The sequence below is a fragment of the Centruroides sculpturatus genome, unplaced genomic scaffold (assembly GCF_000671375.1).
Source record: "Centruroides sculpturatus isolate CEXI.00-Female unplaced genomic scaffold, Cexi_2.0 scaffold195, whole genome shotgun sequence".
Lineage (NCBI taxonomy): Eukaryota > Metazoa > Arthropoda > Arachnida > Scorpiones > Buthidae > Centruroides > Centruroides sculpturatus.
In genome coordinates, this window is record NW_019384511.1 from 777,811 (window position 1) to 793,481 (window position 15,671).

Below are 15,671 nucleotides of genomic sequence, written 5' to 3' on the forward strand. Positions count from 1 at the left end.
ATACAATTAGGTATTAAAAAATCATAAATGAAAGCAATTTTTTTCATTTATCATTAATAATAAATAAAATGAGTAATATTTATTTTCGAGCTATTAAATGTAATAATAATAATTTATTTTCTACATATTTTTTTCATGATAGTTTATTATCGAGATTTCTACTGAAACATTATTTTGACAAACTTCAATTTTGAATAATTACTATAATTTTAATTTATTATCCTATAAGTATCTTGATGCTCAGGACGTCATGATATTTATAATTATAGTAAATACGTGTTGAACACGCAAGATGTGAGTTCAAGTTGCGCTATAACATAATACTATTTAAACAAACAGGAAAATTTTAAATTGAATTTATTTATTTTCATAAGTTAGTTAACATTCTTGTTATTTAAGAAAAAAGTACGAGTAATATGTATCGCATCGTCATATTGTTTTCTTGTAAATTGATGATACACTCCAATGCATCTAACTTTCTCACATATTTATATAAGAAATCCTGTGACAGATACATTATAGTTTGAAAGGTATAAAAGAATAACATAAAAATAATAATGTGAAATTATATGAATAATTAGAACGAAGAAAATCATTTTAATAATTTCGATACACATGAAATTTTGAAAAGCATAATCACGTCAATTTATCATAGACGCTAAATTTAAATAATTTAAATATTTATTTTCTTATAAGATATTTAGATTAACAAATTCATCAATTATCAATTAGGTCTCGTTGCAACAAGAAAGTTTTGTAATATAATATAATTGGCCTACATGTAATATTTTATAATTAATTATGTAGTATAAATTAACGTTTGACGTGATTATCGTAGATGATATAGGTTCTTATCGTGTTAATATTAATAAATGCTTAGCCAAAATAAATACAGAGCTATATAATTTTTCTTATTAATATAGCAAATTGCAAAAAAATATATAATCTTCACTTACTTATCCTTATAATCTAGGCATTGCAAATATAATTATTATTTTTATTACATTTCGCTTATCAATATACAGTATATTCTATAATATATGTTTATTTCCACATCTTATTGAGTCGTTTATAAATATATAATTAAAATTAGTTATTAGAAACTGTTGTTAAAATAGGAAAAATGGTATTTTGCAACCGTTCGATTTTTAAGAACAAGAAGTAAGAAAATGATTATTTTGTTATTTCAGAAAATGTTATCTAAGAAAGTTACGTAAGATGAAATTTAACAAATAGGTTATTAATCCTATTAAGGAATGATAATTAATGCTCGATTCTGAAATCTCGTTCCGTTTTGAAAAAAATTAGATAAATGAATTATGACAGTTTTTCCTTGGGCAATGATTGTCATTTGCTTNTTATAAAAATTAAATGTCTTAAACGCCATTAAAGAAAACTAGTTTTACTTGAATATTTTACGTCAAAATATTGTTTTATTATAAATATAATATCCCGTATTCATAAACGCATGAAATTAATAATGAAGTTTTCATATGTGTAATTTATAAATTTTCAAGAGAAACGTATTAGTCTAGTATACATTTATTTACATTTTATAAAAATTAAATGTCTTAAACGCCATTAAAGTTATCATTAATGTTATAGAAGGATGTGCGAGTTTCTATTGATTATCAAACGTAGAATTAAACTACGAGTTAATTATATCTAAAAAAATATAAGAAAAAAAAATCTATTATCGTAGTGTTTTATCGTGTGAATATCTAGTATGAGAACGAGAAATAGCTGATTGATTATCTGTAAGTAATCGATGATATGCGGATAACCGGAATAGGCCAAGAGATAGTTTAGAAATCACTTTTCACACTTTCTTTATCCAGATTGAAGATAGAGAAGTTAAAAATAAATTTGTAATTTTTTATAATAATAATAATAATAATGGTAATAATTTTTATAAAAAATCAGGGAGCAAATAAATTTATAATTTTAAAATTTCCTGATTTCAATCGTGAAACAAACAAGATGGATGTGGATGTGAAAACTTTAAATCCTGTTAAACATTTTGGCATATGACAGCAAACGTCTAAATGTCGTGACTTGTTTTTGGAAATTCCTATTTGTTTAAAATACGAAACTATTCAATTTTGACAAGGAGTGAAGATAATTTCTTCGATTAAATTCTTTTAACAGGCGTTTAACTTTTTGTTTTTTTTCTTTTCCTCCATGATGGAAAATATAGTAATTGCTAAGTTATTAGAATTAAGTACTGCCTTAAGTAATTTTAATAACTCCTTTATTTGAAAGTATTATGCTATTATAATAATCTTCAAGATAATATATTATTATTAAGAATAATTTATAATTTTATTGCTGTTTTAATTAATTATTTTCAAAATAAATTTTATTTCTGTACTTAGAGTAGAATTGAATATATTTTAACGACGTTTGAATAGTAATATATGATAGTATGGCTATATTATAATGTCATCAAAATAAACAGGGTAATCATAATTAAAAAGTAATAGTTCGGACCTCACCGTAGACAGAACTATTGGGTAAACCAAGTTTGGTATACACTGTTCTGACAAGTAAGTATGCGATTTCGATTTTCGGGAAAAAATTTTACTTCAAAATTCAGCCATTAGGGAGAAATTTGGCGCTGCTGTCTCTTTAATGTATACGGACGTTATACTCAGAATTGTATTTATACCAAATTTGGTAGAGATTTGTCTAATAGTTCTTTCTGCAGATGGTTTACTCTTTAATTATGATTACTCTCTATTTTAAGACGCTAAATACATTTGAAATTATTTCGAAATAAGTACTATATTTATCGGTTTTACATTTTTTTTGTAATTTTTTTGTAAAATAAAAGTACATTGTATTTGTATTTATCAAAACTGTAGTTTATAGTTTTATATATTTATCATATATGTATACTTTGTTGACATTGAAAGTAGGAATACATTTTAAAAAATTTAATATTTTAAATGAAACACACATTATTTTTATATATTAAAAAAGTTATGTTGACTAAGAACAAAATTTATGTCTATTTTTGAGGATTCTACTACATTATTTATCCGGAAAGTAATTATAACAATTACAGGTAATTTTCAAATTTGAGGTACTATCAATAGTTTTGAATTTGTGGNATGAAAATATTATAAGATTTTTTTCATATTTATTAACAACTATTACATAAAAATTAATTCTGCCTTACTGAGTATAATTATTAACAACATTCCCAAAATATATTTATTATGAGACATGTAACTAATTTCCTAAATAATACAATAATATGTCTTATATATTTATTAAGAGACATATAAAAAAGTACTATTTATACGTATTGGGCAATACTTTTTTACTTACGTTTAGACAATATGTCTAAACATAAACATTTTGTCTAAATATTAGACAATATGTCTAATCATTACAACACAAAGATAAGAAAAATGAAAAACTAGACCTTAAATATACAATATTAAGCACAAGTTTTGTACATTAACTTTTTCTTCAGCTTATTCAAAATTCTTGTTGAAAAATCTTAAAAATTATCTTCAATTATAGAATATAAATGAAAACATATAAATCTTTCTTTCGTTAATTCTATGTTTGATTAGAACAATTATGTGTTCTGTTGTTATTTAAACCTGCTCAGATTAATAAGTAAAAAGGATGATATTACGTGACAAGACGTAACATTCCAATTACATGTTTGTAAAGTAGAACAAAATGATTAAAGAACGTTAGCTTGAAATTAGAATTGTTGAACAATATGCAATTAAAATTTTTATGCTTGGAAAACCAGCAAGGACAACATTTATTCTAACGATGATTTAATAAGATTGTTTTGGAATTTATTTAATTATAAATTTGTTACTTAGTTATGCGCTTGTATCGATTAGCTGATTGATTCGCTTCAAAACAGAATATTTACCGTATGAATGGCAAGATATTTAGTTATAGTATTGTAAGTTTCATAGTTACTTTTATTTAAACAACATTTACAGTTAAGTATTAAGAAACATTCTTTGTTGACATAGATCCACAAATAATTCAATTTTTGTCATGAAATTTTAAAATTTAATTTCTTAAAATACTTTTAGATTCGTTGTAAATAGAAGATATCTGATAGTATTGGTTGCTTAAAGGAAGCAGCCTTGAATTTCAGTAAATACACAGATATTTACAATTTAGTAATTAAATGTTGTTCTTAGAATTGATAAATATTCCCTTTTGCTTTTAGAAACGGACCGAAGACTTGGATTAGTAGAAGACATTTTAATTTCAGAAAGAGAATATTGCCATACTCTAAGAAGTGTTTGCGACTTATATGAAAAACCACTTAGGTAAAATATTTGTTAAATCACAATTTAATTAAGTTAAAATTTTCATTTCTTTAGCAAAATAATCAAAATTTAATGATAAATTTGTTATTTTTTAAAATTCTAATTTTTGTTGTTACATTGTAGTATTAACTGTAATATTTTTAATTATAAAATATTACTTTAATTTTTATGTTTATTATTAATTCGTAGAAATCACAAAGCTTTTTACGTTGCTTTATGTTAGAAACTAAGCGTCACTCGCAACGTTAACTTAATGAGATTTATGTTAATATAAACACAAATAAAAAAAAAACTTTTTGTATTTTTGCATGACTAAACTTGCAGTTAGAACTAACATAGTTTTAGTTCATTAAAAATAAAAGTTAGTTTTAGTCTTCCCAAATATAGTTTTAGTACTAAAACTAAAGCTTCTGTATATAAAGACTAAAACTAAAACTCAAGACAAAGTTAGTTAGAACTGACTGAGGAAGCCTACTTAGTTAGGCGAAAGTACTTTTTGTATTTTTGGTTTCTATTAAACGAAATTTTTTATTCGGTTACGTAACCGAATAAAGATTTAGTAACGTTTAGTTTCTATTAGAAAAGCAATTATGCTAACAGTTAATTTAATGACTATTAGAGATCAACTCAAGAAAGTACAAACGAAAAAATCCTTCAAACAATGTAACGTTTATCTCTACAAATAGTAATCTTTATTCTATTTAGTCAACTCAAAAGTCCCACAAGATTTATATTATTATATCTGGCATTGCATGCAATAAATCTTCAGTTCATAAGCTTTTACCGAGAAGGTCTAATCATAATAATTTAGTTTCATATACCATCTTTTATTACACGATTTTGCACTTTAGCTGTAATGTTTTCTCCACCGAGTTACTTTAAGTTTCGAAAAATTTAACTGGATATATTTTAATAAAATGACGACACCCTTTAATTAACATAAGATGGTGTTTGTGACAAAATAAAATCATGTTTTCTTCTCACATAATCAAAAAGGATGTCCACCCTTTTTACGGGGAAAAAATTATTTCTTCTATTATGTATGCCATATTAGTGATATATTTTAATGAGTATAATTTATATAATTCACTAATATCACTGCGGTTGTATAATTATCCGTTATGACAGCATTAATTTATCTTACATCGTACGTGAACAATTTTTAATAATAATTTCCATGATATATAATACATAAAAATTAACAGAAAAGAAACGTATATAACACGCTAAATATTTTATCTGTAATTTCTTTATAATAGCCTATATATTATAAAGCAGTTACAAATACACACATATATTCAGCCAAACCTCTAAACAACGACCACTGACGGGAACATAAAAATGGCGTTTTTTAGAGGTTATTTTAAATGCATTTTTGTTTAAAAAAAATCCTGAAAAATGGCCGGTGTTCAGAGATGGCCTTAATCGAAAATTGGACTGTATTGTATTTTCTCAAGTAACTATTATTATATATAATCAAACAGCTAATTACTTTTTGTTATACTAACAACAAAACTTTTCATTAAGTGCTGTGTTAAGTGCTGCGTATCATTTAATCAAAAATTCAATTAAATACATTTCTTCAACGTTCAATTGATATTTATGCAATATATTTATAGTTTCATATTTAAACCTATTTTGTAGATGAAAATTTAAAAAAAAATTTAATTATTNTGGTTATTACTGTATTATATAAATTGTAATAGATTTTAGAATTCAATTTCATAAGTGCAAAACAAATATACTAAATGACAGTTTTTTCTACAATTTATACTAGAGACTTTCTTTAAAGTGGTCTGTTGTTATAAATATCTTTTTGTATTAACTAAAACCATATCATACTTAGATTAATTTTATGAATAACTTTAGAAGAATATTCTATTAGTATGATTAAAGTAATCTGTCAACGTACAGTCGACCAGATGATCAGATAGGGATAAGTTGGCAACTTACCATCGTGAAGACCTGGGTTCAAACCTTACTAGTCTTCATTATTTATTACGTGAAGCAGATTAAGCCTATATCGGATCTCTCGCATCTTTCATCACATTGGTTTGGTCTTTTATTTTCGCCCTTTATGGGAGAAAATATAATCTATAACACAGCCATAATGAGTAGGTATTTCACGTTTTAATAATGTAACATTTATGAATAAAAACTAAAGTACATTTACGAATGTTACATTATGACAATCTATTAAAATACTGGATATTTTTCCGTAAAAATTTTAAAAAATTTCAATAAAGTAGGCTACTATTTTTCATTTTTATATATTATATTATAAAAATTAATCTGTTTTTGGTTTTGATTTTTGAATTAATTAAATGGAAATTAAGAAAATAAAATACATATTATACCACGATTTTCATTAAAACATAAACAAATAATCGTAATAATAATTTTATTAAAATATAATAATAATTTCATTTATATTTTAATTTTCTTCAGTTTTATTTTCTAAACAAAACATAAAATATTGACGTGAATGGCCTATTAATAGGACTAGTTTCATAAAAGAAAACTAGTTTTACTTGAATATTTTACGTCAAAATATTGTTTTATTATAAATATAATATCCCGTATTCATAAACGCATGAAATTAATAATGAAGTTTTCATATGTGTAATTTATAAATTTTCAAGAGAAACGTATTAGTCTAGTATACATTTATTTACATTTTATAAAAATTAAATGTCTTAAACGCCATTAAAGTTATCATTAATGTTATAGAAGGATGTGCGAGTTTCTATTGATTATCAAACGTAGAATTAAACTACGAGTTAATTATATCTAAAAAAATATAAGAAAAAAAAATCTATTATCGTAGTGTTTTATCGTGTGAATATCTAGTATGAGAACGAGAAATAGCTGATTGATTATCTGTAAGTAATCGATGATATGCGGATAACCGGAATAGGCCAAGAGATAGTTTAGAAATCACTTTTCACACTTTCTTTATCCAGATTGAAGATAGAGAAGTTAAAAATAAATTTGTAATTTTTTATAATAATAATAATAATGGTAATAATTTTTATAAAAAATCAGGGAGCAAATAAATTTATAATTTTAAAATTTCCTGATTTCAATCGTGAAACAAACAAGATGGATGTGGATGTGAAAACTTTAAATCCTGTTAAACATTTTGGCATATGACAGCAAACGTCTAAATGTCGTGACTTGTTTTTGGAAATTCCTATTTGTTTAAAATACGAAACTATTCAATTTTGACAAGGAGTGAAGATAATTTCTTCGATTAAATTCTTTTAACAGGCGTTTAACTTTTTGTTTTTTTTCTTTTCCTCCATGATGGAAAATATAGTAATTGCTAAGTTATTAGAATTAAGTACTGCCTTAAGTAATTTTAATAACTCCTTTATTTGAAAGTATTATGCTATTATAATAATCTTCAAGATAATATATTATTATTAAGAATAATTTATAATTTTATTGCTGTTTTAATTAATTATTTTCAAAATAAATTTTATTTCTGTACTTAGAGTAGAATTGAATATATTTTAACGACGTTTGAATAGTAATATATGATAGTATGGCTATATTATAATGTCATCAAAATAAACAGGGTAATCATAATTAAAAAGTAATAGTTCGGACCTCACCGTAGACAGAACTATTGGGTAAACCAAGTTTGGTATACACTGTTCTGACAAGTAAGTATGCGATTTCGATTTTCGGGAAAAAATTTTACTTCAAAATTCAGCCATTAGGGAGAAATTTGGCGCTGCTGTCTCTTTAATGTATACGGACGTTATACTCAGAATTGTATTTATACCAAATTTGGTAGAGATTTGTCTAATAGTTCTTTCTGCAGATGGTTTACTCTTTAATTATGATTACTCTCTATTTTAAGACGCTAAATACATTTGAAATTATTTCGAAATAAGTACTATATTTATCGGTTTTACATTTTTTTTGTAATTTTTTTGTAAAATAAAAGTACATTGTATTTGTATTTATCAAAACTGTAGTTTATAGTTTTATATATTTATCATATATGTATACTTTGTTGACATTGAAAGTAGGAATACATTTTAAAAAATTTAATATTTTAAATGAAACACACATTATTTTTATATATTAAAAAAGTTATGTTGACTAAGAACAAAATTTATGTCTATTTTTGAGGATTCTACTACATTATTTATCCGGAAAGTAATTATAACAATTACAGGTAATTTTCAAATTTGAGGTACTATCAATAGTTTTGAATTTGTGGTATTATCTGTAAAATAGAACTCCCTAAGCCCACTGTTGTCTAAATTGCCTCAAACCATAAAAGAAACAGGATTTTGGGTGGTCCTGATTAAGCATTCTGCTCTGTTTTTTCGGTGTGTTTTAGTTTGATTTTTAGTATATCTCTCATGTAAGCTACACTGATTAAGAATTTTTTTATACTATCATAAATAAAGCCTTGTAAAAGACTAGTGTTTTTACTCTCTACGCTTTTTTATATAGTTTTTTACATGAAAATATTCGAGACAATAAATAGGCGTATTATATGCAAAAAAGCGTATTATATGCATGTGAATACATTTAGACAAAAAAATTAAATGTTTTTTTGTATAAATAATTTGCTGAGAGACAATGAAATGAGAGACATTTACTATAACGAGAATATTTTTGAGATTTTTTTTCATTTATTTCACGTATTAAAATTTGAATGTAATTATAATTTTAAAAATATAAATTTTTCTCCTTTAAATATAAAATATGATATAAAATTAATGTTTGACATTATTAACGTTAGAGTTAATTATTAATTTACGTTTTGATTTTATTTCTTGGAAATATCTTAAAATTTATTATAGACATTTTATGAAATCATCATGCTTATTTCTTTTTATTCTGAAAATTTAACTTAAAGTCAACATTGTTTTTAATTAAATATCCACCAAATAATTATGTGAAATATATTTATATATATAAATATCTTTACCGACGTACATGATAGATGTTAAAAAGGTTTTTTTGAGTTTGATAAAGCGAAAATTAATGATATTCGTTTAGGTTACGGCAGTTAGGTTCGAGAGATTGATTACACTGATTATATGATCTCTGTGAATAATCTTAACGTGTAGATAAATATTGAAAGGAATGTGGTTTAAAATTGCTTACTTAATTTAAACTAAAATTATCTTAGTATATGTTTTAACAATGCAAAGTAAAATATTCAGTCACTATAATATGAAAATGTTTTATAGTTCTGCCACTTAAAAGATATGTTATCCTTTCAAAATAAAGACTTGTCTCTGTTTTGTTTTTAAAACTTGGTAAATGAACGTACGATGAATAAAATGAAGATAATTTTCCGATCAATATTTACTGTTTGCCGGTAAATGAAAGACCTCCCCATCTAGAAAATGAGTGGTGATACATTTCCAGTAGTTTCTTACTTGCTATTTAATGGACTTACTAATAAACAAAAATGATGGATCGATTAAGCCATTGTAAGGAAGATGTACATTTTTTCAAAGCTGAGAATGCTATTGTTGAATAGCAGATTTTTTAAATGTTTTTATTATAATTTTTATAATGTTATTGCCTCTTTATAATTGTTTTTAGTATAATTTGTCAATATATTTTTATTTTATAAAATTATTTTTTATATTCAAATTCATACCACAGTTTAAAAATTNATTTTAAATGAAACACACATTATTTTTATATATTAAAAAAGTTATGTTGACTAAGAACAAAATTTATGTCTATTTTTGAGGATTCTACTACATTATTTATCCGGAAAGTAATTATAACAATTACAGGTAATTTTCAAATTTGAGGTACTATCAATAGTTTTGAATTTGTGGTATTATCTGTAAAATAGAACTCCCTAAGCCCACTGTTGTCTAAATTGCCTCAAACCATAAAAGAAACAGGATTTTGGGTGGTCCTGATTAAGCATTCTGCTCTGTTTTTTCGGTGTGTTTTAGTTTGATTTTTAGTATATCTCTCATGTAAGCTACACTGATTAAGAATTTTTTTATACTATCATAAATAAAGCCTTGTAAAAGACTAGTGTTTTTACTCTCTACGCTTTTTTATATAGTTTTTTACATGAAAATATTCGAGACAATAAATAGGCGTATTATATGCAAAAAAGCGTATTATATGCATGTGAATACATTTAGACAAAAAAATTAAATGTTTTTTTGTATAAATAATTTGCTGAGAGACAATGAAATGAGAGACATTTACTATAACGAGAATATTTTTGAGATTTTTTTTCATTTATTTCACGTATTAAAATTTGAATGTAATTATAATTTTAAAAATATAAATTTTTCTCCTTTAAATATAAAATATGATATAAAATTAATGTTTGACATTATTAACGTTAGAGTTAATTATTAATTTACGTTTTGATTTTATTTCTTGGAAATATCTTAAAATTTATTATAGACATTTTATGAAATCATCATGCTTATTTCTTTTTATTCTGAAAATTTAACTTAAAGTCAACATTGTTTTTAATTAAATATCCACCAAATAATTATGTGAAATATATTTATATATATAAATATCTTTACCGACGTACATGATAGATGTTAAAAAGGTTTTTTTGAGTTTGATAAAGCGAAAATTAATGATATTCGTTTAGGTTACGGCAGTTAGGTTCGAGAGATTGATTACACTGATTATATGATCTCTGTGAATAATCTTAACGTGTAGATAAATATTGAAAGGAATGTGGTTTAAAATTGCTTACTTAATTTAAACTAAAATTATCTTAGTATATGTTTTAACAATGCAAAGTAAAATATTCAGTCATTATAATATGAAAATGTTTTATAGTTATGCCATTTAAAAGATATGTTATCCTTTCAAAATAAAGACTTGTCTCTGTTTTGTTTTTAAAACTTGGTAAATGAACGTACGATGAATAAAATTAAGATAATTTTCCGATCAATATTTACTGTTTGTCCGTAAATGAAAGACCTCTCCATCTAGAAAATGAGTGGTGATACATTTCCAGTAGTTTCTTACTTGCTATTTAATGGACTTACTAATAAACAAAAATGATGGATCGATTAAGCCATTGTAAGGAAGATGTACATTTTTTCAAAGCTGAGAATGCTATTGTTGAATAGCAGATTTTTTAAATGTTTTTATTATAATTTTTATAATGTTATTGCCTCTTTATAATTGTTTTTAGTATAATTTGTCAATATATTTTTATTTTATAAAATTATTTTTTATATTTAAATTCATACCACAGTTTAAAAATTCAGAAATTTTTAAACTGTGGTATGTTTTATATATATATACAGTATATAAAACATTCAATTAAATTATTCATTTATTAACAGTTATTTTAAGTTATAACAGTTTATATTAATTTATATAACTTTCATTATAAAAACTCTTAAAATAATTTATGTACTAAAATGTGTTTTTTGAATATTATTATATTTTATTAAGTAAATTAAACAACAAAGCATTTAACTGATAAAATTTTAAAATCCTTTGCAAGCATTTTGTATAATGATTTATTTTATTTAAATTAATTACAAAATTTAATTTAATTTTCAAATTTAAAAAGTCAAATTTTAAAAAAGATTAATAATAAAATATTAAAGCTAGAGCGAAATATTCGTAGAAAATGTTATTACCATTATTATTAATTAATAAAAAGTATTTAAGATGCATATTAATGAATGAAGTATCAAATATCAAATAAAAATCTATCGTAAATTGGCATATTTAAAATAAATTTACTTATCATTGGAATAACGTTTCTTGAATGTTGTTTAGATTCGAATCTAATTATGTCTAAATGAAAAATCACAACTCATTTAGCAGAACATCGGACCATTCCTTCTCAGGCCAATGAGTTGAGATGTTCTGCTCCGTTTGTTTCTCAAAGGTAAAGCTTCCTGTTAGTTTCATCAAAGCGAACCAAAACATTATTAATATAAATAAAATTAAAGAATTTCCCTTGAACTAAAAAAAATTGATTAAAACATTTTTAAATGAGTCGTTCTTTATGATAACATTTTTACGCATGGGTAAGCTAATTATTTTTTTAAAAATTCACCCGTACGAAAACAAAAGTTACAATATTATTGCATTTTAATTCATTGTAATTTTATAATTTCATTAATAATTTAATGAATGCTTTAAATTAAACATATCAGTTAGATTGTATCTTCTTAATACTATTTTCGTATTTTAAGAATTCATATAAAATATTACTCGATTATATTATTAATTTACAATAAAAAAGTTACTCAAAATATAGCTACATATTCACTCAAAGAAGTAATTAAGTTTGGATTATGTGAGATCTGAACATAGCTCTTACGTTATTCGGAAATGATGGATGCATTAAATACGTTTAATTATACTATACATTAATATTAATCACTTAATATGTTCTCGGGTTTGTACATTAATTCCTAATTATAATTATTTAATTGACTTTTACTAAACTAACCTTTCCGAGAAAACAAGACTTAATTATTTGATATGAATATTATATTTATTTATTTATAAATATGCTACATAATTATTTGGATTGCTAACAAGTTTTTCTGTTATTTGTCTATTTTTGAGGATTCTACTACATTATTTATCCGGAAAGTAATTATAACAATTACAGGTAATTTTCAAATTTGAGGTACTATCAATAGTTTTGAATTTGTGGTATTATCTGTAAAATAGAACTCCCTAAGCCCACTGTTGTCTAAATTGCCTCAAACCATAAAAGAAACAGGATTTTGGGTGGTCCTGATTAAGCATTCTGCTCTGTTTTTTCGGTGTGTTTTAGTTTGATTTTTAGTATATCTCTCATGTAAGCTACACTGATTAAGAATTTTTTTTATACTATCATAAATAAAGCCTTGTAAAAGACTAGTGTTTTTACTCTCTACGCTTTTTTATATAGTTTTTTACATGAAAATATTCGAGACAATAAATAGGCGTATTATATGCATGTGAATACATTTAGACAAAAAAATTAAATGTTTTTTTGTATAAATAATTTGCTGAGAGACAATGAAATGAGAGACATTTACTATAACGAGAATATTTTTGAGATTTTTTTTCATTTATTTCACGTATTAAAATTTGAATGTAATTATAATTTTAAAAATATAAATTTTTCTTCTTTAAATATAAAATATGATATAAAATTAATGTTTGACATTATTAACGTTAGAGTTAATTATTAATTTACGTTTTGATTTTATTTCTTGGAAATATCTTAAAATTTNTAAAATTTTTATTTTAATTTATTTCGTAGAAATTACCACTAAATAACAGAAAATTTAATTCTTTAAATGCAAATTGAAAATATATTCAATTAATTTATACACTAATGAAAAATAAACAAGAAAATAAAATTCACAAAATTTAATTTTGGAAATAAGATAGCGTGGCGTACGACGTCGATGTCAAAGGTCACAACTTCAGTTACATGTAGGAGGTTTGTAGGTGTCAAAAAGTTCAACAGGTCAATCTTCGAACGTGGTAATTAAACTAAGCGTACTTTTTCGTGTCTTTCACGCTTCGAAAAACGTGAAGGTTATTGATTGACTGTGAATATATTTCCAAGTTTATTACTTTTTTTTTTGCATAAATTACCACAGAACGGTAATACCTTTATTGTTGGTTACATGAGCAAACGATAAAAATAAACTATTACTGTTCATTTCGAGAATTTTGATTCATTCCGTTTAAAAAAAAAAAAAAATCTTAGAATGTCAACATGTAAAAATGTAAAAAAATAAATAGATTTTACTCGATTGGATTTTCGTTATATTTATATATTCATTTTCATTCAGAAATTTTGAAAAATTTCCGGGTGACGAATTAGAAATTTTGTTGCACAGATGCAACTAATGGACTTAGGGCGTACTAGCCTTTAGAGTCTAATTAAGTCTCATCCACCTTCTATTCTCAGTGTCGACGTCACCCAAACATCTGCTACCATATTGTTATAATCCAATTAGTTACATAAAACATAAATGAATTCCAAGTACAACATCTGTGCAGTCTATCACTATGAATTCTCTTGTATAGGCGATAAACAACTCGCTCGGAAAAAGAAGAGCATTTCCTCTCTCGGTTAAGTAGGAAACTAGAAAGGCCATTCATAAAACTTCTATATCATTTAATAAAATAAAAAAAAAGAAAAATTATCTGGAAGAAAACACAGTTTTTATCTGATATTTATTTTCCTTATCTAGACTCGGACAGATTTATATTGTCGTTACATTTTTGCTAGAGATAAAGTAAATAAGTCTAAAGTTAGAAGAGCTGCAAAAGATATTTTCCGTTTTCTAACACCAATTAATGCTTAGTCAGAATTTTCACTTTTGAATAACTTACGCTAATTATTGTCGTAAATACTCCTATGGCAATCGGTGAATAATTCAGATGACGTTTCACGCCAGCACGCGCGTTCGTTAGCCTCTGGAGGTGCACCGAATTAATGCTATGGTAGTCACGTGCTTCATCTGCGGTCTCGAATCGGAGCACTTAGCAGAGGAGGTCAAGATACCGTTGCTATGGTTACAAGGAGTGTAGATGTCAATTGCAGTCACCTCCATCTGTAGAAGATTCGTTTTCTGCTTAGAATATATCTTTCTTTCTTTTTTTTTTCTTCTACGGTTATGAATTAAATTTTGTATTTTTGTAGTATAGAATTGGATTATAAATTGTAAATTTTTTATAACATATACATATAGATGCGTATAAAAGATTTCGATTAAAGTAGGAGTTTGGGTCGACGTAGAGTAGATGTAGAAGGGAATCGAAAGCTTTGCGAGGTTGAATAGGACCGGACCAATTTACCGTTCTGCCATGTCTGTGTAAGTTATTAGGATGTTGTTTTGGCTGGAGCGATGTTATCTCCGACCAGATGCGGCAGAGTAATCGACTTGTTTGCTACATTGTTCGACTTTGACCATAAAAAAGGGCCAAATGAGAAAGCGACCTCTCGCATTTTGTCCCCTTCTGATACAAGTTTACATACGCAAACCACTTCCTTGTCTCGATTTACTAAAATCTTTCACTTCGTCGCTCCCTTATTGATTTATATGAATTTTATCGAAATTTTATATATATATATATATATCTAGCAAATAATTCGATATTCACATCACCCCATTTTATCGGTGGTTTATTTGTCGATGGTGTTCTCTGTCGAGAAGTGGTGTAAACTGGCGCAGCTGGTCTAGTCATGTTGACATGTTCCTGCACTCAATAAGTTGTCAACTTCAACTGAACATTGGAATTCTTTTTTGCTCTACCCCTCTCCTATCTATCGCACGTTTACGGCTGACCTCGGACAAATTTACATAAATATGAGATTTTGTAACGGTTGGAGAAAATGTGCTA

The 15,671-nt window shown here is 25.0% G+C and overlaps 1 protein-coding gene across 1 annotated transcript in view; it reads left to right on the plus strand.

The window, feature by feature from the left end:
• The first annotated feature begins 13,785 nt into the window (after positions 1 to 13,785).
• LOC111622430 (rho GTPase-activating protein 20-like) overlaps positions 13,786 to 15,671 on the plus strand; it is a 67,898-nt gene continuing 66,012 nt past the window's right edge. The window contains exon 1 of the mRNA XM_023364806.1: positions 13,786 to 13,799. The gene's annotated coding sequence lies outside the window, so the exon portion shown is untranslated. The remainder of the gene's footprint in view (positions 13,800 to 15,671) is intronic.